The 22,741-nt window shown below is 37.9% G+C and overlaps 1 pseudogene; it reads right to left on the bottom strand.

Annotated features, from left to right (window-relative positions):
• Nucleotides 1-269: 269 nt before the first annotated feature.
• Nucleotides 270-22,741, bottom strand: part of LOC112617075 — a 128,302-nt pseudogene continuing 105,830 nt past the window's right edge.

Here is a 22,741-nt window from a genome sequence, read left to right as displayed (position 1 = left end):
GATGCAACGAAGAAGGGGGAAGTGACATGACATTTCCCTGAATCCCCACAGAAAACAAAGACCACCATAGTTATGACCAATTTACATGTGTATAGATTATTGTCCCCTGAGACAAAGCTTCACATACTAAAAAGGCACATTGGAAATAAGCTTGAGTCATTGTAGTGCTCTCAAAAAGAAGATGCTAGACACAGACTTTATGATAGGTAGTGTTAACGTCTAGGTTAAACAGAAGCTTCCCCCTAGCAGTGGAACATCCTTTCCTTTTCTCATTCATTTTCTTTGGAGGACTCCTTTTTCTGAATCAATTACACTTATTATTTCTATTAAGCAATCTGAAAGGACTGGTGTAGCCTGCAGTGTAATAAACCTTTTCATTGAAAACTTTTAAAACTTTTCCTTCTTCCTTCAAAATGCTTAAATGCTTGCTAATGTCAATTGTTATTTGGGTTTTGTTTGTTTGTTTGTTTGTTTTTGTTTGTTTGTTTGTTTTTGAGACAGAGTGTCCCTCTGTGGCCCAGGCTGGAGTGCAGTGGCTCCATCTCTGCTCACTGCAACCTCTGCCTCCCGGTTGCAAGCAATTCTCGAATCTGCCTCAGCCTCCTGAGTAGCTGGGATTACAGGCATGAGCCACCACATCCGGCTAATTTTTTCTGTATTTTTAGTGGAGATGGGGTTTCAGGATGTTGGTCAGGCTGGTCTTGAACTTCTGACCTCGTGATTCACCCACCTCAGCCTCCCAAAGTGAAGTTGTTCTTGATTTTTGGGGCCCTACAGTATCCATTGAATGAAACATAGTCATACTGGCTGTGTCTTCAATAAAATCATCTGACTCTGAAGGCCTGGGCAGATGGAATTGCTGTTCAGAGGAGATATACAGGGAAATGGTCTTGGTAGACTCACTAAAAGGACATGAACCAACCTCTGTGTAGCTTGTGACTGGAGCTGTCACCATTATTTTCATCTCTTTCTCCTTTTGCCTTGAATGTGGCTGTTCAGTTTTGTAAAGCCTATCTGGATGGCTGAACCCCTGTTCATAGACTCAACAGAAGTGCTGACTCACTTAACTGTCCATACTGTCAGATCCCATGACTTCAGAGCTGGGGGTTTGCCTCCTCTGGGGCCTTCCAGCCCAGTGTCTATAGCTTGAACCACCATGAAGGGTTGACATCTGGGCCCACCTGCCACCAGGCCAATCAAGCTGTGCCACCAGTTTTGATTTTTGATGCATGTAAATGTTCTACATGTTCAAAATATGAAATTATGCCAAAAATAAAAACATAGAATACAAACAGAAACAAATGAGCCTGAAAGTGTTCTTGCTGGATATTTTTGTATTAAACCCTAAATAAACAGAAGAATCTAGTATATGGGACATCCTTCAGGACAACTGACCTGGCCTATTTAAAGGATTCAAAGTCACAAAGGACAGAGTGAGTCTGCTGAGGGAAAGATGAGCATTCTAAGGATACTACAGAGACATAACAATTACAGTGTGTGAACCTTTATTGGATCCTATATGAAAATGGGAAAAATCATCTTTATAAAACATTTTGGAAAAATGAGGAAATTTGGTATTTAGCATGGACTACATACTGTGTAGCATTACATAAGCAGTATTGATTTCTCAGATAGGATGATGGCTCCATGTTTGTTGGAAGATGTTCTTGGTTTTGCCAGATGCATACTGAAGTCTTTAGAGGTGAGGTGTCACCATGGTTGAAATATACCTTCAGATGATTTGACAAAAAAGAAATATGTGTCTATCCATAAAGAGAGATAGAGGAAACTTGGAAATTTTTAACAGTAAATCTAGTTGTGGGATACACTGGTGTTAATTGTACTCCTCTTTTAACTTTTCTATAGGTTTGAAAAATTTTCAAATAAGAAGAGATTTTAAAGTCAATTCTAATCTTCTTTCTGATGAACACTCTCTGTCAGGTTAGGCACTTTGTAGGATTCATTTTTCTCAGGTATTTTACTCATTTTTTCTATAGTTACTGGTCTACTTATGTGTTATGTTTCTCTGATCAATTTTGCTGATTTTTATTCTTAGGAGATCATCCATGTCATCCATATTTTCAAATTATTTAGCACTCTACATATTAAAGAGTACATATATAGAGTGTTGTTTAAGTTATGGACTTCCCACCCAAATATGTTTCCACTTTCTTTCATATTTAATTCATTTGATTTTTAATTTCTCATATGGAAGCATATAGGATAACTATAGAAACCGCCACAAGCAATATAGGCCAATACATTCAGCCCTTAGAGCCAGTTAACTTGCTAAATGCTCACTAGATTTGAAGGCACCAGTAGCAGCTAGTTAGGGAAAAGTACTGGTCATAGATAAATATGGGATTCATACTAGGGAAAGTGTGGTCCTTTATCATTAATCATTAAATATGCTCATGTATATGTATGATTTTAACCTCTTTTGCTCCTACATGCCTTCCTCGGTCTTACTTTTGAAAGGACAGAGTACAGTCACAGCCACACAAGTTGATACCAGGCCAGTGATACCTCTGGGATGCCTGGCAGATGCAAATGGCAGACTCACAGTGGGGCAAGATTTCCTCAAATGCAAGATATTTTCCTATGTACAGGATGGCATTTTGGAAGATTATTTTCTAATTGTGTTTCTTCACTCTAAGTGCCTTCTCCATAATGTCAATACTGAAGGCTCGCTATCTGAGTTACAAAGAGTTACAAAGAAATTAAATAAAATATTTCATACTTCCTAGTCTTGAAATATTAAAATCTAAAATCTGGAAATAACGTAAGAACAGAAATCCAAATACTGCATGTTCTCACTTGCAACTGGGAGCTAAATTATGAGAATTTATGAACACAAAGGGGGAATGACAGACACTGGGGTCTACTTGAGGGTGGAGTGTGGGAGGGGGGAGAAAAGATAACTATTGGGTACTGGGCTTAATTCCTGGGTTATGAAATATGTACAACCAATCCCCATGACATGAGCTCACCTCTGTAACAAACCTTCACATGTACCTCTAAACCTAAAATAAAAGTTAATAAATAAATAAATAAATAAATAAATAAATAAAACCGGGGAAAATACTAACTAATATATACTTTGAGGACAGCTTATGCCTCTGGAAAATGATATAAAATATTTCACCCCAAAAATATTCACTTAGAAGTTTAATAATCTAAATATGATTCCCAAAAATCATATCAATATTTTTCAAGAGTTTGGAAAGTTGAATTGTTATAAGAAGCAGATGTTTCTTCTATGTTTTCCCTCTTTTTTAATTTTAGTAGGAGAGGATGATAATTTAATGAGGTCTAAAAGTAAAATTGAGAAACTAAAATATCATCCTGGGGTATGTGGGAAAGTGCGTGGGCTTTCTGAGTTCAAATCCTAGCTCTGCACACGGTAATGGGATAGTCATGTTTCCCCACCTGTAGGTTAGGGTGAGCAAATACCTATCAAAATAAAGAGAAATAATAATTTAAAAAAAGTTGAAAGCTGGAAACAATGTTGAATAAACACAAAACAAATTAGTGCTAGATAAAATATAACAAACTTATTTAAAATTTACCTCTTAGGAAAAAAAAAAAAGGGAAAATACCAGAAGATAGGAATAAAAGGGAAAATGAAGCCATAGCAACAATGCTAAGTCTGATTCTGCAATAGCTCTTGAGTAGTAAAATGGGACTATCAAAGTCAGTTAAGACTAAGAGTTCAGACTATATTGCCCAGGCATGCAAATATTTTGAAGCCTTAAGACTAAAAATTGCATAAAATTAGAAGTGGCACGCCTTAATTACTGAGATGCCTCGAAGGACTGGATTACTAGTAAAAGAAGATCCTGGGGGACAGGGTTGGGGGGAGAATATGTTGTCCTACTAACGAAAAATGAAGAAGTTTGTTTCTGTCTCAGCTGTAAATGAAAAAAGAAAAGAAAGAAAAAAGTCTTCCCTGAGAAATTGAAAACACAGACTGTGCCTCTCCTAGGTTTAGGATCTAACTATATACTCTTAGCATAGTATGGTAAAATTCAAGTTGACTAGTTAAAATAAAAAGTTAGTAAGACAAAATCTAGAAACATAAATTGATACAAAGTACTGACTAATGCTAGTTAGCCTTTAGCAGAGCAGATACAGGATCATAAAGGTGAATGATTGTATTAATCAAATAAGGAACATGCAAAAAGACATGGAAGAGTAGGTATGAGGGTGTTTAAAAGAAGACAAATCAGGGCTTAAGTTGAAGAAAATGGGAAGTGAAACTATTTGATGCTGATAAATAGGTAGTGGTAAGACACAAAAGCACTGGAAGTCACAATGATGTCAAAACAGGTGTAGTGAGAGAGTGATCTGAAAGGTTAGGTCTTCATATTAAGAAATTAACATGCTACATTTAGTATGTTAAAATTTAAGATCACTTTGATGGAGTAAGCTCAGTAAGAATTTCTAAACAGGAGAGAATTCTTGAACAGAAAAATTAATAAAGGTTATTACTGTTAAAGAAGTTAATGTTAGAGTCAGGGTGCCAACCACCCTCTCCCAGAATTCTGGCTGATAGAAAGTACACAGACTAATAAGGACTAAATATCAGCTTATTAATAATAGTGTAGGCCGGGTGCAGTGGCTCACACCTGTAATCCCAGCACTTTGGGAGGCCGAGACGGGCAGATCACAAGGTCAGAAGATCGAGACCATCCTGGCTAACACGGTGAAACCCCGCCTCTACTAAAAAATACAAAAATCTAGCTGGGCGAGGTGGTGGGCGCCTGTAGTCCCAGCTACTCGGGAGGCTGAGGCAAGAGAATGGCGTAAACCCGGGAGGAGGAGCTTGCAGTGAGCTGAGATCCAGTCACTGCGCTCCAGCCTGGGCGACAGAGCGAGACTCTGTCTCAAAAAAAATAAATTAATTAAATAAATTAAATAATAATAATAATAGTGCAATGCCCTTCAAATGCACCACTCTGTGACAAAGCTAAACATAATAATGTTGCTGGTATTTGAGACCAAGTTGATGGCCTTCAAATACCTGCTGCAGTCTAATCTTAGTGACCCGCCTGTTGGGAGTGTTAAGTCCACAAAGCAGATTCTGCCTTGCCCACCTTGGTTTAACTACCAAAGTGAGTCATGAGCAAAACAGGAGGTAGAAGAGAGAATGACAATCTTCTGACCTGGTATGTACTTATCACATAGGAAGAAGAAGTAAAGAAGAGCCCAATTCCTTTCATGCCAGTTTTTGAGGCAGGTAAAAATGAGAAGGAAGGGAAGACATGAGGGAGGGGAAGGAAGGTTTGAAGGAATGAAAGAGAGAGAGAGGAAAACTGGTAGACAGAGAAAGAAATCCATGTGCCATTTTTGAGGCTAAATAAAAGCATCAAAACAAAAAAGAAAAGAGATTCCAGGTCAAGATGGCCAACTAGAAGCAGCTAGTGTGCATGGCTTTCATCACAGAGAGGAACAAAATGGGCAAGTAAATACGGCACCTTCAACTGAAACATCTAGCTCCTCACACTGGGACTGATCAAGGAAACAGCGGAAACAGTTCAATCCATGGAGAATGTAGAAAAGCAGGGCAGGACAATGGCCCACCCAGGAATGGGAGTGTAACACAAAGCCAAGGGAACTTCTCCCCACCCAGGGAAGTGGTGAGTGAATGTGTGATTCTGGGAAACCACATTTCTCCCACAGATCTTTGCAACCTTCAAGTCAGATGATTCCCCTGTGAACGCACTCCACCAGGGCCTTTGGTCTGACACACAGGACTACATGGAGTCTCAGCAGAGCAGCTGCTCAGGCACGCACAGAGACATGGGAGCTTTATGTGCTATGGCTCCATGCTCCACAGCAAAGTGACTGCCACTTAGGCAAGGCAGGAGTTGGACCTCCATCCATACCCCTGGAAAGAGGTCTGAATCCAGGAGGCCTAGGAGTGACAGTCTGCAGGTCCCACTTCCATGGTGCCTCACAGGATTAGACCCACTGGTTTAGAATTCCAGCCAGCCACCAGCAACAATTGGGACAGACAGGGTTCCCAGGAGGAGAGAGAGGCCACCATCTTTGCTATTGGGGTGATTCAGCTTTTCCAACCTGTGGACTTTGGAGAATCCAAACTGATTCAGGATGGAAAGGATCCTGCAGCATAGCACAGCTGCTCTGCCAAAATGTGACCAGACTGCTTCTTTAAGTGGGTCCCAGATCCATTCTTCTTCACTGGGCAAAACCTTCCAACTGGGGCCTCCAGTCACTCCTGTTGATGTTCTCTTTTGAAAACTTCCTGGGACAGAGTTTCCAGAGGGAAGGACAAGCTGCCATCTTTGCTGTTTCCACGACTTAGCCGTTCCAGCCTCCAAGCTTTGGAGCACCCAGGCCAATCAAGGACAGAAGAAGTACTCCATAACAGCATAGTTGCTCTACAAAAGCATGGCTATACAGCATCTTTAAGTGAATCTTCACTCCTGTTGCTCCAGACTGAGTGAGACCTCCCAACAAGGGTCCCCAGCCACCTCCTACAAGTGTATTCAGGCTGGCAACATGTTCATATCCCCCTGGGATGAAGCTCCCAGAGGAAGGGACAGGCTGCCATTTTCACTGTTTCACAGCCTTCACTGGAGATACCCCCAACTACTGGAAAATCTGAGGTGACTAGGATCTGTAGTGGAGCCCCAGCAAACCACAGCAGCCCTATAGAAAAGTGTCCAGACTGTTAAAAGAAAAAACAAATCTAAAGATAAACAACCTCAAAGATTGAAGGTATATAAACCCACAAAGGTGAGAAAGAAACAGCAGATGAAGGCTGAAAACTCAAAAAACCAGAGTGCCCTCTTTTCTCCAATGACTGCATCACCTCTCCAGTAAGGGATCAGAACTGGCTGGGCTGAGGCTGAGATGGCTAAAATGACAGAATTATAATTCAGAATGTGGATAGAAATGAATTTCACTGAGCTAAAGTAGCACATTGTAACCCAATACATGGAAGCTAAAAACCATGATAAAACATTGCAGGAGCTGACAGACAAAATATCCAGTACAGGGAAGAATGTAATCAATCTGATAAAGCTGAGAAACACACTATAAAAATTTCATAATGCAATCACAGGGATTAATAGCAGAATAGGCCAAGCGGAGAAAAGAATCTCAGAGCTTAAAGACTGTCCTTCTGAAGTAAGACAGGCAGGCAAGAATAGAGAAAAAAGAAGGAAAATAAATGAACAAAACTTCATTTGAAGGTCTCTAAGAACTTGCCTTATCAATCTCAGTACTCCTGTGTTGGGTGCATATATATATTTAGGATAGTTAGCTCTTCTTGTTGAACTGAACCCTTTACCATTATGTAATGCCCTTCTCTGTCTTTTTTGATCTTTGTCGGTCTAAAGTATATTTTGTCAGAAACTAGGATTGCAACCCCTGCTTTTTTCTGCTATCCATTTAATTGATAAGTTTTCCTCAATCCCTTTATTTTGAGCCTATGTCTGTCATTGCATGTGAGAGGGATCTCTTGAAGACAGCATACCAATGGATCTTGGTTCTTTATCCAGCTTGCTATTCCATGTCTTTTAATTCGGACAGTTAACCATTTATTTTTAAGTTTAGTATTGTTATGTGTCATCATGATGCTAGCTGACTATTTTGCATCCTGTCATCGTGATGCTAACTGATTATTTTGCATACTTGTTTATGCAGTTGCTTCATGGTGCCATTGGTTTGTGTATTTCAGTGTGTTTTTGTAGTGTCTGGTAATGATTTTTCCTTCGCACATTTAGTGCTTCCTTCAGGAGCTCTTGTAAGGCAGGCATGGTGATAACAAATTCCCTCAGCATTTGCTTGTCTGAAAAGGATATTATTTCCCCTTCACTTGTAAAGCTTAGTTTGGCTGGATATGAAATTTTGGGTTGGAAATTCTTTTCTTTAAGAATGTTGAATATTGGCCTCCAATTTCTTCTGACTTGTAGGGTTTCTGCTGAGAGGTCTGCTGTTAGTCTGTTGGGCTTCTCCTTGTAGGTGACCTGGTCTTTCTCTCTGGCTGCCCTTAACATTTTTTCATTCACTTTGACCTTGAAGAATGCGATGATTATGTGTCTTAGAGATGACCTTCTCACAGAGCATCTTTCTGAGGTTTTCTGGATTTCCTGAATTTGAATGTTGGCCTGTCTAGCTAGATTGGGGAAGTTCTCATGGATGATATCCATGAGATCTCTTTCAGGTGTACCAGTCTGTCATAGATTCGGTCTCTTTAAATAATCCACCAAAACACCAAAAATCTAAATATGCCAAATAAAAGACAGAGATCATCAGTATGTATCAAAAAAAAATCCAACTATATGTTGTCTACAAGAAACCCACAATAAATATAAAGACATATATAGATTAAAAGTAAAGGGATGGAGAAAGATATTCCATGCTAACAAAAATCAAAAGAAAGGAGTATTGGCTATGTTAATTTCAAGTAGAGCAGACTTCGGAGCAATGAAAGTTATCAGGGATAAAGATAGGCATAACATAATGAAATATCAGTTAATTATCCAAAGAAACATAGCAGTTCTTAATGAGTGTGTTCCTAAAAACAGAATGTCAAAATACATGAGGCAAAAACTAATAGAACTGCAAGGAGAAATAGATTAATCCACTATTGCTCAGAGACTTCACTACCTATCTATTAGAAATGGGCAGGTTCAGTAAGAAGAAAGTAAGACATAGTTGAACACAACAGCAATCAACTAGATGCAACTGACATCTATTGACTATTTCATCCAAAAACAGATAAAACACTAATCTCACCTTACATGGAACATCCACCAAGAGAGACCACATTCCAGTTTATAAAACACAAGTTGGCCAGGCACAGTGGCTCATGCCTGTAATCCCAGTACTTTGGGAGGCCGAGGTGGGCAGATCACGAGGTCAGGGATTCAAGACCAGCCTGGCCAATATGGTGAAACCCTGTCTCTACTAAAAATACAAAATTTATCCAGCATGGTGGCACAAGCCGATAGTACTAGCTACTCAGGAGGCTGAGGCAGAAGAATTGCTTGAACCTGGGAGGTGAAGTTGAAGTGAGCTGAGATCATGCCACCGCACTCCAGCCTGGGTGACAGAGTAAGAATCTGTCAAAAAAAAAAAAAAAGAAAAAAAAAAGCCACTCAATTCAGTATGAATGATAGCTGAAAAATCTCAAAGTACTTGAACGCTAAGCAACACACTTCTTAATAACACATGATCAAAGAATAAATCTGAAAAGAAATTTTAAAACGTTACTCACTAAATATATATGCAATTTATTAAAATATGTGGGATATAGCAAAGGCAGTGTTTACAGGGAAATTTATAGCCTTGAATGTGTAAAGTAGAAAGGAATAAAAGTCTAAAGTCAACAAGCTAAGCTTCTACCTCAAAAAAACTAGAAAAGAGCAAATAAAATACAAAGTAAATATAAAAAAGAAATAATAAAAATTAGAGCAGAAATACATATAATTGATAACAGGAAACCAGGAAGTCTTAGCCAGAGCAATTAAGAGAAAGAAATAAAAAACATCAAAAATAGGAAAAAAAGAAGTCAAACTGTCTCTCTTCACTGATAATAGGATTCTATACTTAGAAAACCCTGAAGATTCCACAAAAAGGCTCCTGAGCTAATGAATGACTTCAGTAAAGTTTTGGGAAATAAAGTCAATGTATAAAAATCAATAGCACTTCTGGGCCGGGCATGGTGGCTCACGCCTGTGATCCCAGCACTTTGGGAGGCCAAGGCAGGTGGATCATGAGGTCAGGAGATCAAGGCCATCCTGGCTAACACAGTGAAACCCCATCTCCACTAAAAACTACAAAAAAATTAGCCAGACTTGGTGGCAGGCACCTGTAGTCCCAGCTACCCAGGAAGCTGAGGCAGGAGAATAGCATGAACCTTGGAGGCAGAGCTTGAGTGAGCTGAGATCACACCACTGCACTCCAGCCTGGGCGACAGAGCGAGACTGTCTCAAAACAAACAAACAAAAAAAAACCCTCAATAGCACTTCTGTGTAGCAATATCACTCAAGCTCAGAGCCAAATTAAGGATGCAATTCCATTTATAATAGACAGACAGACACACACACACACACACACACACACACACACACACACACACATCTAGGAATACATCTAATCAAGTAATTGAAAGATCTCTACAAGCAGAGCTACAAAACACTCCTGAAAAAAAAACATGGATGACTCAAACAAATGGAAAAACATTCCATGCTCATGGATTGTAAGAATCAATATTGTTAAAATAGCCATCCTGCCCAAAGTAATGTACAGATTCAACATTATTCCTATCAAACTACCAAGGTCATTTTTCACAGAACTAGGAAAAACATATTCTAAAATTCATAGGGGACCAAAAAAGAGCTCAAAGAACCAAAGCAATCCTAAGCAAAAAGAACAAAGCTGGAGGCATCACGCTACCTGACTTCAAACTATACTACAAGGCTACAGTAACCAAAACAGCATGGTACTGGTACCAAAACAGAGATATAGACCAATGGAACAGAACAGAGCCCTCAGAAATAATACCACACATCTACAGCCATCTGATCTTTGATAAACCTGAGAAAAACAAGCAATGGGGAAAGGATTGCCTATTTAATAAATGGTGCTGGGAAAATTGGCTAGCCATAAGTAGAAAGCTGAAACTGGATCCTTTCTTTACTCCTTATACGAAAATTAATTCAAGATGGATTAGAGACTTAAATGTTAGACCTAATACCATAAAAACCCTAGAAGAAAACCTAGGTAGTACCATTCAGGACATAGGCATGGGCAAAGACTTCATGTCTAAAACACCAAAAGCAATGGCAACAAAAGCCAAAATTGACAAATGGGATCTCATTAAACTAAAGAGCTTCTGCACAGCAAAAGAAACTACCATCAGAGTGAACAGGCAACCTACAGAATGGGAGAAAATTTTTGCAATCTACTCATCTGACAAAGGGCTAATATCCAGAACCTACAAAGAACTCAATCAAATTTACAAGAAAAAAAAACAAACAACCCCATCAAAAAGTGGGCAAAGGATATGAACAGACATTTCGCAAAAGAAGACATGCATACAGCCAACAGACACATGAAAAAAAGCTCCTCATCACTGGCCATCAGAGAAATGCAAATCAAAACCACAATAAGATACCATCTCACACCAGTTAGAATGGCAATCATTAAAATGTCAGGAAACAACAGGTCCTGGAGAGGATGTGGAGAAATAGGAACACTTTTACACTGTTGGTGGGACTGTAAACTAGTTCAACCATTGTGGAAAACAGTATGGCGATTCCTCTAGGATCTAGAACTAGAAATACCATATGACCTAGCCATCCCATTACTGGGTATATACCCAAAGGATTATAAATCATGCTGCTATAAAGACACATGCACATGTATGTTTATCGCGGCACTATTCACAATAGCAAAGACCTGGAATCAACCCAAATGTCCATCAGTGACAGACTGGATTAAGAAAATGTGGCACCTATACACCATGGAATACTATGCAGCCATAAAAAAGGATGAGTTCGTGTCCTTTGTAGGGCCATGGATGCAGCTGGAAACCACCATTCTCAGCAAACTATCACAAGAACAGAAAACCAAACACTGCATATTCTCACTCACAGGTGGGAATTGAACAACAAGATTGCTTGGACACGGGAAGGGGAACATCACACACCGGGGTCTATTACGGGGAGGGGGAGGGGAGAGGGATGGCATTGGGAGTTATACCTGATGTAAATGATGAGTTGATGGGTGCTGATGAGTTGATGGATGCAGCACACCAACATGGTACAAGTACACATATGTAACAAACCTGCACATGTACCCTAGAACTTAAAGTATAATTAAAAAAAAAAAAAAAAGAAGAAAGTGGACTCTTCCTTCATACCATATACAAAAATCAACTCAACATGAATTAAAACCTTAAATGTAAAACCCAAAATAATAAAAACCCTGGAAGACAACCTAGGCATTACCATCCTGGACATAGGAACTGGCAAAAATGTCATGGTAGGAAGCCAAAAGCCATCGCAACTAAAACAAAATTTGACAAGTGAGATATAATTAAATTAAAGAGTCTCTGCACAGGAAAAACAATAATCAAGTAAACAGACAGCCTACAGTATAGGAGAAAATATCTGTAAGCTATGCATCTGACAAAGGTCTAATATCCAGCTTCTATAAGAAACTTAAACAAATGTGCAAGAAAAGCAAACAAACCCATTAAAAGTGGACAAAAGGCAAGAATAGACACTTTTCTTTTTCATGTGACTTTTTCTAAAATTTTATTTTATTTGAAGTTTTCTGGGATACATGTGCAGGACATGCAGGTTTGTTACACAGGTAAGTGTGTGCCATGGTGGTTTGCTGCACCTATCAACCCATCACCTAGGTTTTTAAGACCCACATTCATTAGCTATTTGTCCTGAAGCTTGTCATCCCCCCACCCCCTGACAGGCCCCAGTGTGTGTTGTTCCCCATTCCCCCTGTGTCCATGTGCTCTCATTGTTCAGCTCCCACTTATGAGTGAGAACATGTAGTGTTTGGTTTTCTGTTCCTGTATTAGTTTGCCGAGGAAAATGGCTTCCAGCTCCATCCATGTCCCTGCAAAGGACATGAACTCATTCCTTTCTACGGCTGCATAGTATTCCCTGGTGTATATATACCACATTTTCTTTATCCAGTCTATCATTGATGGGCATCTGAGTTGATTCTATGTCTTTACAATTGTGAATAGTGCTACAATAAATATACATATGCACATATCTTTATAATAGAATGATTTGTATTCCTTTAGGTATATACTCAGTAATGGAATTGCTAGGTCAAATGATATTTCGGCTTCTAGATACTTGAGGAATTGCCACACTGTCTTCCACAATGGCTGAAATAATTTACACTCCCACCAACAAAGTAAAAGCATTCCTATGTCTTCCCAGCCTCGCCACCATCTGTTATTCTTGACTTTCTAATAATTGCCATTATGACTGGTGTGAGATGGTATCTCATTGTGTTTCTGATTTGCCGTTCTCTAATGATCAGTGATATTGATGTTTATAGGTTGCATAAATGTCTTCTTATGAGATGTGTCTGTTTACGTCCTTTGCCCACTTTTTGATGGTGTGTTTTTTTTTTCTTGTAAAATTAAGTTCCTTGTAGATTCTAGATATTAGTTTTTTGTCAGATGGATAGTTTGCAAAAATTTTCTCCTATTCCATTGGTTGTCTGTTCGCTCTGATGATAGTTTCTTTTGCTGTGTAGAAGCTCTTTAGGTTAATTATATCCCATTTGTCAATTTTTGCTTTTGTTGCAATTGCTTTTGATATTTTTGTCATAAAATCTCTGCCCATGCCTTTCTCCTGAATGGTATTGCCTTTTCTTCTAGGGTTTTTACAGTTTTGGGTTTTACATTTAAGTCTTTAATCTGTCTTGAGTTAATTGTTATATAAGGTGTAAGGAAGGGGTCCAGTTTCAATTTTCTGCATATGGCTAGCCAGTTTACCCCGCACCATTTATTAAATAGAGAATCTTTACCCAACTGCTTGTTTTCATCAGGTTTGTTGAAGATCAGATGGCTAAAGATGAGTGGTCTTATTTCTGAGATCACTATTCTGTTCCATTGGTCTATCAAACAGACACTTTTCAAAAGAAGACATAATTGCAGCCAACGAGCTTATGAGACAAACTCAATATCACTGATCATTAGAGAAATGCAAATCAAAACCACAATGAGATACCATCTCACACCAGTCAGAATGGCTTTTTAAAAAAAAAAAAAACTTTTATGTTAAGTTCAGGGGTACATGTGCAGGATTTGCAGGTTTGTTATACAGGTAAACTTGTGTCATGAGGTGTGTGATACAGACTATTTCATCACCCAGGTATTAAACCTAGTATCCATTAATTATTTTTCCTTATTCTCTCCCTCCTCCCAACCTCCATCCTCTGTTAGGCCCTAGTGTGTGTTGTTCCCTTCTGTATATCAATGTTTTCTCATCATTTAGCTCCCACTTTATATATAAGAAGATGAGATATTGGTTTTCTGTCCTTGCATTAGTTTGCTAAAGATAATGGCCTCCAGCCCCATACAAGTTCCTGCAAAGGATACAATCTCATTCTTTTTTATGGCTGCATAGTGTTCCATGGTGTCTATGTACCACATTGTCTTTATCCAGTCTATCATTGTTGGGTATTTGGGTTGATACTATGTCTTTGCTATTGTGAATAGTGCTGTAGTGAACAAATGTGTGTGTGTGTCTTTATGACAGAATAATTTATATTCTTTTGAATATATACCCAGGAATGGGATTGCTGGATCGAATGGTATTTCTGTCTTTAGGTTTTTGAGGAATCTCCACACTGTCTTTCACAATGATTGAACTAATTTACACTCCCTCCAACAGTGTATAAGTGTTCCTCTTTCTCCACAACCTCACCAGCATCTATTATTTGTTTACTTTTTAACAGCCAGAATGGCTATACAACAGTAGACTGGATAAAGAAAATGTGGTACACATACACCATGGAATACTATGCAGCCATGAAAAAGAACAAGACCATATCCTTTGCAGGAACATGGATGGAGCTGGAGGCCATTATCTTTAGTAAACTAATGCAGGAACAGAAAATGAAATACTGCATCTTCTTACTTATAAGTGGGAGCTAAATGATGAGAACACATGAACACATAGAGGGAAACAACAGACACTGAGGCTTACATGAGGGTGGAGGGTGGAATGAGTAAGAGGATCAGGAAAAATAATGGTAAGACTGGATAAAGAAAATGTAGTACATATGCACCATAGAATACTATGCAGCCATAAAAAGAAATGAGATCATGTTCTTTGCAGGGACATGGATGGAGCTGGAAGCCATTATCCTCAACAAACTAACACAGGAACAGAGAAGCAAGCACTGCATGTTCTCACTCATAAGTGGTAGTTGAACAATGAGAACATATGGACACAGGGAGGGGAACAACACACACCAGACCCTGTCAGTAGGGGAGGGGAAGGAGAGCATCAGGACAAACAGCTAATGCATGTGGGGCTTAAAACCTACGTGAAGGGTTGATAGGTGCAGCAAACCACCATGGCACCCATATACCTATGTAGTAAACCTGCACATTCTGCACATGTATCCCAGAACCTAAAGTAAAAATAAAATAACATAACAAAAAGAAAAAAAATGGATAAAGAAAATGTGGCCATTTGTTTATATACCATGGAATACTATGATGTCATTAAAAAGAATGACAATCATGTTCTTTGCAGTAACATTGATGTAGGTGGAGGCCGTTACCATAAACAAATTAATACAGGAACAGAAAACCAAATATCACATGTTCTCATTTATAAGTGAAAGCCAAACATTGGGTACTCATGGACATAGAGATGGCCACAATAGACACTGGAGACTGCCATAAAGGGGAGGGAGAAAGGAGGGCTAGTGTTGAAAAGCTAACTATTGGGTACTATGCTCAGTATCTGGGTGATGGAATCAATTGTACTCCGAACCTCAATATCTCATATATAGCCAGGTAACAAACCTGCATATGTACCCTCTGAATCTAAAACATTGAAATTCTTTAAAAACAGAAAATCAATAGAGAAAATCAACAAAACCAAAAGCTAACCTTTTTGAAAAAGTCAATAAAATTCATAAGGTTCTAGCCAGGCTATATAAGAAAGAATACACAACAAATAAACTAATATCGTAAATGAAAGATGGAATATCAGTACATTTCCCATGGACATTAAAAGGATAATAATGAAATGTTATGAATGTAACTTTATAGTTGACTCTATGACAATGATTTGATAACCTAGATGAAATGGTTCAATTCCTTGAAAGACACAATCTTCTAAAACTTACCTAAGAAGAAACAGACAATCCGACTAGGACTATATGTATTAAGGAAATTTAATCAATGATTAATAACCTTCTAAAACAAACAAACAAAAAATACCAGATGGGTTTACTGGTGAACTCTACCTAATATTTATTTTTTTATATTACACCAATTATCTGTAATTTCTTTGAGAAGACAAAAGTAGAGGAAGTACTTCCTAACTCATTCTATGATGCAAATATTACGTACTCTAATGCTCAAACTAGACAAAAGCATCACAAGAAAAGAAAACTACAGATCAAAGTTTCTCATGAACGTAGATGCAATAATCCTCTACAAAATATTAGGAAACTAAATTTAATAGTGAACTATTAGGTTGGTGCAAAGGTAATTGCGATTTTTACCATTATTGTTCGTTTGTTTGTTTGTTTTTGAGATGGAATCTCCCTGTTGTCACCCAGGCTGGAGTGCAATGGCTCTCAGTTCACTGCAACCTCCGCCTCCCGGGTTCCAGCATTTCTCCTGCTTTAGCCTCCCAAGTAGCTGAGATTGCAGGTGCCCGCCACCATGCCCGGCTAATTTTTGTATTTTTAGTAGAGAAGGGATTTCACCATATTGGCCAGGCTGATCTCAAACTCCTGACCGCAGGTGATCCACCCACTTCAACATCCCAAAGTACTGGGATTACAAACATGAACCACTGCGCCCAGCCCGCCATTATTGTTAAATGGCAAAAATTGCAATTACTTTTGCACCAATCTAATAGAAGAGTTATGTACCATGACGAAATAGGATTCATGCGAGGTATGCAAGGCTAGTTCAACATTCAAAAATCAATTAATGTAGTCTACCACCACAACAAACTAAGGAAAAAAAACCACATGATCATATAAATAGATACAAAAAAGCATTTGACAAAATTCAACACCTTTTCATGATTAAAAAATATATATTAAACTAGGATAGAGGGGAACTTCCTCAAGTTAGTAGGGAATTTCTATGAAAACCTACAGCTAACATCATGCTTAATGGTTTGAAACTAGAAGCTTTTCCACTAACATCAAGAACAAAGCAAGAACGTCCCCTCTTATGATTGCTTTTGAATATCATACTAGAATTCCTGTTAAATACAATAAGACAAGAAAAAGAAGTAAAAGGCATGCAGATTGGGAAGGAAGAAATCAAAGTGTCTTTGTTCGCAGAGAACATGTCCATCTATATAGAAAATCTGAAAGAATAAACAAAAAACCTTTTGGAACTAATAAGCAGTTATAGCAAGGCTGCTATAGCAAGGTTGCAGGATGAAAGGTTAATAAGCAAGAATTAATCACTTTCCTATATATAAGCAATGAGTAAGTGGAATTTGAAATGAAAAACATACTACCATTTACGTTACTGCACCTCAAAATGAAATACTTAGATAGAAATTACAAAACATGTCTAATATCTATATGAGGAAAACTATAAAACATTTACACAGGTATCAAAGAACTCAGTAAATGGAGAGATATTCCATATTCATGAATAGGAAGGCTTAATATTGTCAACATGTCATTTCTGCACAACTCGCTATATAGATTCATTGCAATCCTAAAATCCCACAAAGTTACTTTGTGGATATCAACAAATTGGTTATAGTGTTTATATGGTCCAACAAAAGACTCAGAATAGCCAATTCAATATTGAGGGAGAATAGCGAAATCAGAGGACTGACATTACCCAACCTCAAGACTTACTGGAAAAATAGAGTAAATTAAGACAGTGTGGTATGGGTGAAAGAATAGAGAAATCAATCAACAGAACAGAAAACAGAACCTGGAAATAGACCTATATATAAACAAAGTCAACTGATCTTTGACAAAGGAACAAAGGCAGTAAAATGGAGCAAAGACAGTTTTTCAGCAACAGTGTTGGAAAACCAACATCCACATGCAAAAAAGAAAAAGAAAAAGAATCTACACACAGACCTTGGGCCCTTTACAAAAAATAATTGTAAGTGAACATAGACTCATAGACCTAAATATAAAATGCAAAAAATATAAAACCATAGAAGACAATATTTTTAAAGTCCTAAATTACCTTGTGTAATTTTTTTTATATTTTTAATGAACCTGACATTGCAAACATAGGCAAATTACTTTTAGATACAACACCAAAGGCATGATCTATGAAAGAAAGAATTGGTAAATTGATTCACTAAAATTAAAACTCCTACTCTGTAAAAGACAATGTTAACAGAATGAGAAAACAAGCCACGGAGTAGGAAAAAACATTTGCAAAAGAAACGTCTAATAACAGAATATTATTCAAGACATACAAAGAACTCTTAAAACTCAACAATAAGAAAATGAACAATCCAATTATAAAATGGGCCAAAGACCTTAACAGACTTCTCACCAAAGAAGATACACAGATGCCAATTAAGCTTATGAAAAGATGTTCAACATCGTGTGTCGTTAGGGATTTGCAAATTAGAACAATGAGATACCACTACACAACTATTAGAATGGTGAAACTTCAGAACACCGGCAACACTAAATGCTGGGTAGGATACAGAGAACAGGAATTCCCATTCTTTACTAGTATATATGCAAAATGGTACAGCCATGCTCAACAAAGACAGTTTTGGCAGTTTCCTGCAAATCTAAACATATCCTTATCACACAATCCAGCAATCTCATTCCTTGTTATTACCCAAAGGAGTTGAAAACTTATGCCTACATGAAAGTCCACCCACAATGTTTATAGAAACTTTAATTGTACTTGCCAAAACCTGGAAGTCACCAAGATGTCCTTCAGTAGTTGAGTAGATAAATAAACTGAGATTTATTCAGACCGGAATATTATTCAGTACTAAAAAAGAAATGCATTATCAAGCCATGAAAAACATAGAGGAAACTTAAATGCATGTTACTAAGTGAAAGAAACCAATCCTGAAAAGGCTACATTTCATATGTTCCAACTATATCACATTCTGGGAAAGGCAAAATTATGGAAACAGTATAAAAATATTAGTGATTAGTAACAGTAAAAAGATTAGGGAGAAAGAGAAAAATAAGCTGAGCACAGAGGATTTTTATGACAGCAAAACTCTTCTGTATGACATTACAATGGTGGATACATGTCATTATACATTTGCCAAACTCCCTGAATGAACACCACCAAGAATAAACCCTAATATAAACTACAGACTTTGGGTAATAATGATGTGTCAATGTAAGTTAATTAATTGTGTATGCCACCCTATTGAGGAATGCTGATAGTGGGGTAGGTTGTACATGTATGGCAACAAGGAGTATGTGGGAACTCTGTATTTTCCACTCAAATTTACTATGAACCTAAAACTTCTCTAGAAATAGAGTTGTTGTTTATTATTATTATTATTATTATTATTATTATTATTTTGAGATGGAGTCTTGCTTTGTCGTCTATCCTGGAGTGCAGTGGCATAATCTTGGCTCACTGCAACCTCTGCCTCCTGGGTTCAATAAATTCTCCTACCTCAGCCTCTCCAGTAGCTGAGATTACAGGTGTCCACCACCATCCCCTAATTTTTTTTTTTTTTTTTTTTTTTTGTATTTTTAGTAGAGATGGGATTTCACCATGTTGGCCAGGCTGGTTTCAAACTTCTGACCTCAAGTGATCTGCCCGCCTCAGCCTCCCAAAGTGCTGAGATTATAGACATGAGCCACCGTGCCTGGCCTAGTTTATTAATTTTTAAAGAATGCTTGCCCATTTGTACTAAGTCTCCATCTCAGTCTGCTACCTTGCATTTCTTGCACTTCCACAAATTTGTCTTTCAACTCTCTGACCCATTTTTGTGTTCCCTATGCAGGCTATCACTTTCCATGAGCACTTGCTCACCTCTTCCATCTATTACCATGTTCTACCCTTCTCTTCCAAACCTGGTACATAGCTTAACGAACTACGATGTGTAGTGGTGGAGAGAGTTTGTATGGGCTTTGATTTAGAGTCAGACAAAACACGTTTCACATGCTGGTTCTATTTTACCACTAGAAATATAATAATATATAAACTACTTAGATATTCTGCACTTTAGTATCCTTTTCTATTCAATATGCTTAATAATACTTGCATCATAAGTTTGTTGTATAGAGTAAATGAGATAACATATGCAAATATTAAAACATCAAACTGTGTCTGGCATGTAGTAAGCACTCGATAAATGCTAATTCACTTTTTAACAAAATTTGACTATCATTTTTGAAACATTGATAATTACTGTCACCGTGTCTGAAAATCTCTCAATGCTGGCCATGCCAGTTACTTGCTTTTTGGACAAAAACAAAAAACATATTTCTTACATTTCCATGGCAACCTACATTTCCCAGGCCACAGTGTCAGCTGGCTGACAGATAAGTCCAGCCATCAGGAGGCATTGACAATAGATAGGAAGGCGGAAGGAAAGGAGAGGCCAGGGTATCGCTCATCTTCTCTCTCTTCCTCAGGCAGCCTCTTCTAGCAGCAGCATCCGCACTGGACAGGTTTTCGCTCCCTGGGCCCAGCTTCCCTGGAGATCCTCTGCCATTTATCTACTTGCAATCAAGCAGGCCTAACTCTGGGTCTCTGATAACACCACATACTCCTTTGGTTCTCCAGCCCCATGTATGGTGGTGTTTTCTCCTGTAACAAAGGTCTTCACTTCCTCACCAACTTGTTTTTCGCTTTTCAGCTCTCCCAACTCTTGTAACTAACTCCCAGTACTAATTCCCTCTATTTCAGTACATGCCATGTGCTGTGTTTTCCTGAAGAAGCCAAGTCAGAGTTATCCAAATTAACAATGAACTTCTTATATATTGACCCAAGGTACATGTGATTATTTATAAGGCACAGCCTTTTAATCAAGCTTTATTCCTATAAATCAAATGCCTATGTTTGCAAAGCTCATATTGTTAGCAGAGAGTAGAAAGAATTAAAGCAGTTTATAAGGCTTAGGAGCATTGCTGAGAAGCATGAGGTAATTCCTCTCTTTAACATAAACGAGTCTATTAGTCATGCATATCATCTCTTCTATGGGCAGCCAAAGACAACCATATTTTCAGGCTGCCATAATGAAGTACCCAATACTGAGTCACTTAAACAGCAGATATTTATTGTTCCACAGTTCTATAAGCTAGAAATCTGGGATTAAGATTTCATCAGGGTTGATTCCTTCTGAGGGCTGTGAAACCATCAGTTCCATGCCTCTGGTGATTCACTGGGAATTTTAGTGTTTCGTGACCTGTAGAAGCATCACCTAATCTCTGCCTTTACCTTCACATGACATTCTCCCTGTGTTTCTGTGTCCAAACTTTTCCTTTTTACGAGTATACCAGTGATGTTGGATTGGGGCCCATCTTACTCCAGTATGACCTCATCTCATCTAATTGTATCTGCAATGACCCTGTTTCTAAATAAGATCACTTTCTGAGGTACTAGTGGTTAGGACTTCAGCTCAATAATTTGTGAAGATGCAATTCAATCTGCAACACAGGCCAAGGTGCTCATTAGGATAATTTAATCTTTTAAAGGTTGCTGAAAAATCTGGATGCCTCTTTGAACATAATCTTTATTTTACTAAAACAGAAAATCTGCAAGTGTCTATTTTTTTCTAGAGCATTTGGAAGAGAAAAGGGAGAAAATTCAAATGTAATCAATTATTTCCTTCATTCATAAGCCTAGGTACTAAGTGATTTGTGAAGATATTAGTTTATGTTTCAAACTTATATATGGTATTGAATGATATAAATGTATATAATTTATGATGGCTCTTCCAATTAGTCCGGTTCCTTAAAAAGTCAGGTCACCCAGAGACATTTGGGAGGCATATTAATTAGAATCAAATAAGACAGACTAGCATTATATGCCATCACTATAAAAGGCACAGTAGAATCAGAAAGGGGTGATTTTCTATAAGCAATTACAGGAAGAGGAGACACTATATTGAAGGAAGGGAGGAAGAAAATAGGACAGAAATAAACTGAAATTGGTGCCCTGTAGTCCAAGAAAGAAGCAGACCAAGATATTATTGCTTAGGACAGCCTAGAAAGTAGGAAAGAGATCAAATGTTAACACAGATATTTAGCTTAAAGACAAATAGGAATAAACTCAAATATACACCTCAAAAGCAAAGTTGCTATAACAAAGTGTTTCTAACTTGTGTTTCTATTTTGATTAAACCAAGAGGAGCATGGGCATTACATATGGCAAGGGGAAAGCAGGTTGTCTACCACCCTCTCAAGGCTAAGCTCTTATTTATGGTATAGATGCTTCGGAGAAATTATGTTATGGAGAAGACTGAGCAGAAAAAATACGAATTCCTTAAGTTTTAAGAAAATTTGCCTCAAAAGTCTTCGAATTTTAAAGAGATATGGAAAGCTAGAAATCACTTTTGATGGCTCACAATTGCTTTAGATTTAAAAGGGTGAAAGGCTTGAATTCACCTTTGGGGTACTAACTTTCTTTGAGATTTAAAACCACTGTAGTGAGTTTTTCTAATCATGAAAATGCAAAGCAAGTTCCTCTTCTGAAATTAAGAAGTTTGCTATGCTTTCTATGGTCATATGAGATAGTGACATTTTTGTGGTAAATAGTGCATTTCTAGGTCCATGTATCTTTTCAAGAAATATTTGAAATAATGATTTACATGGCAATGCCTCTGGAAATTATTGTTTATTGTGGGTGTGTGTACGTGTCTGTGTGTCTGTGTTTGCGTGTGTGTGTGTGTGTGTGTGTGTTCTTGTAGAAGCAACTAAAATCTGGAGATTGGAATTGAGACCCTGAAGATTACAAGATCTCATATTCTCCTCAAGCTAGAGCACAACCTATAAACAGTAGATCTGAACTTAATAATGCTTAAGTTAACCTTAAGTTTGTGTC

The sequence above is a fragment of the Theropithecus gelada genome, unplaced genomic scaffold, assembly GCF_003255815.1.
Source record: "Theropithecus gelada isolate Dixy unplaced genomic scaffold, Tgel_1.0 HiC_scaffold_15876, whole genome shotgun sequence".
In the NCBI taxonomy this organism is placed as follows: Eukaryota; Metazoa; Chordata; class Mammalia; order Primates; family Cercopithecidae; genus Theropithecus; species Theropithecus gelada.
This window is presented reverse-complemented; position numbering and strand designations above follow the sequence as displayed.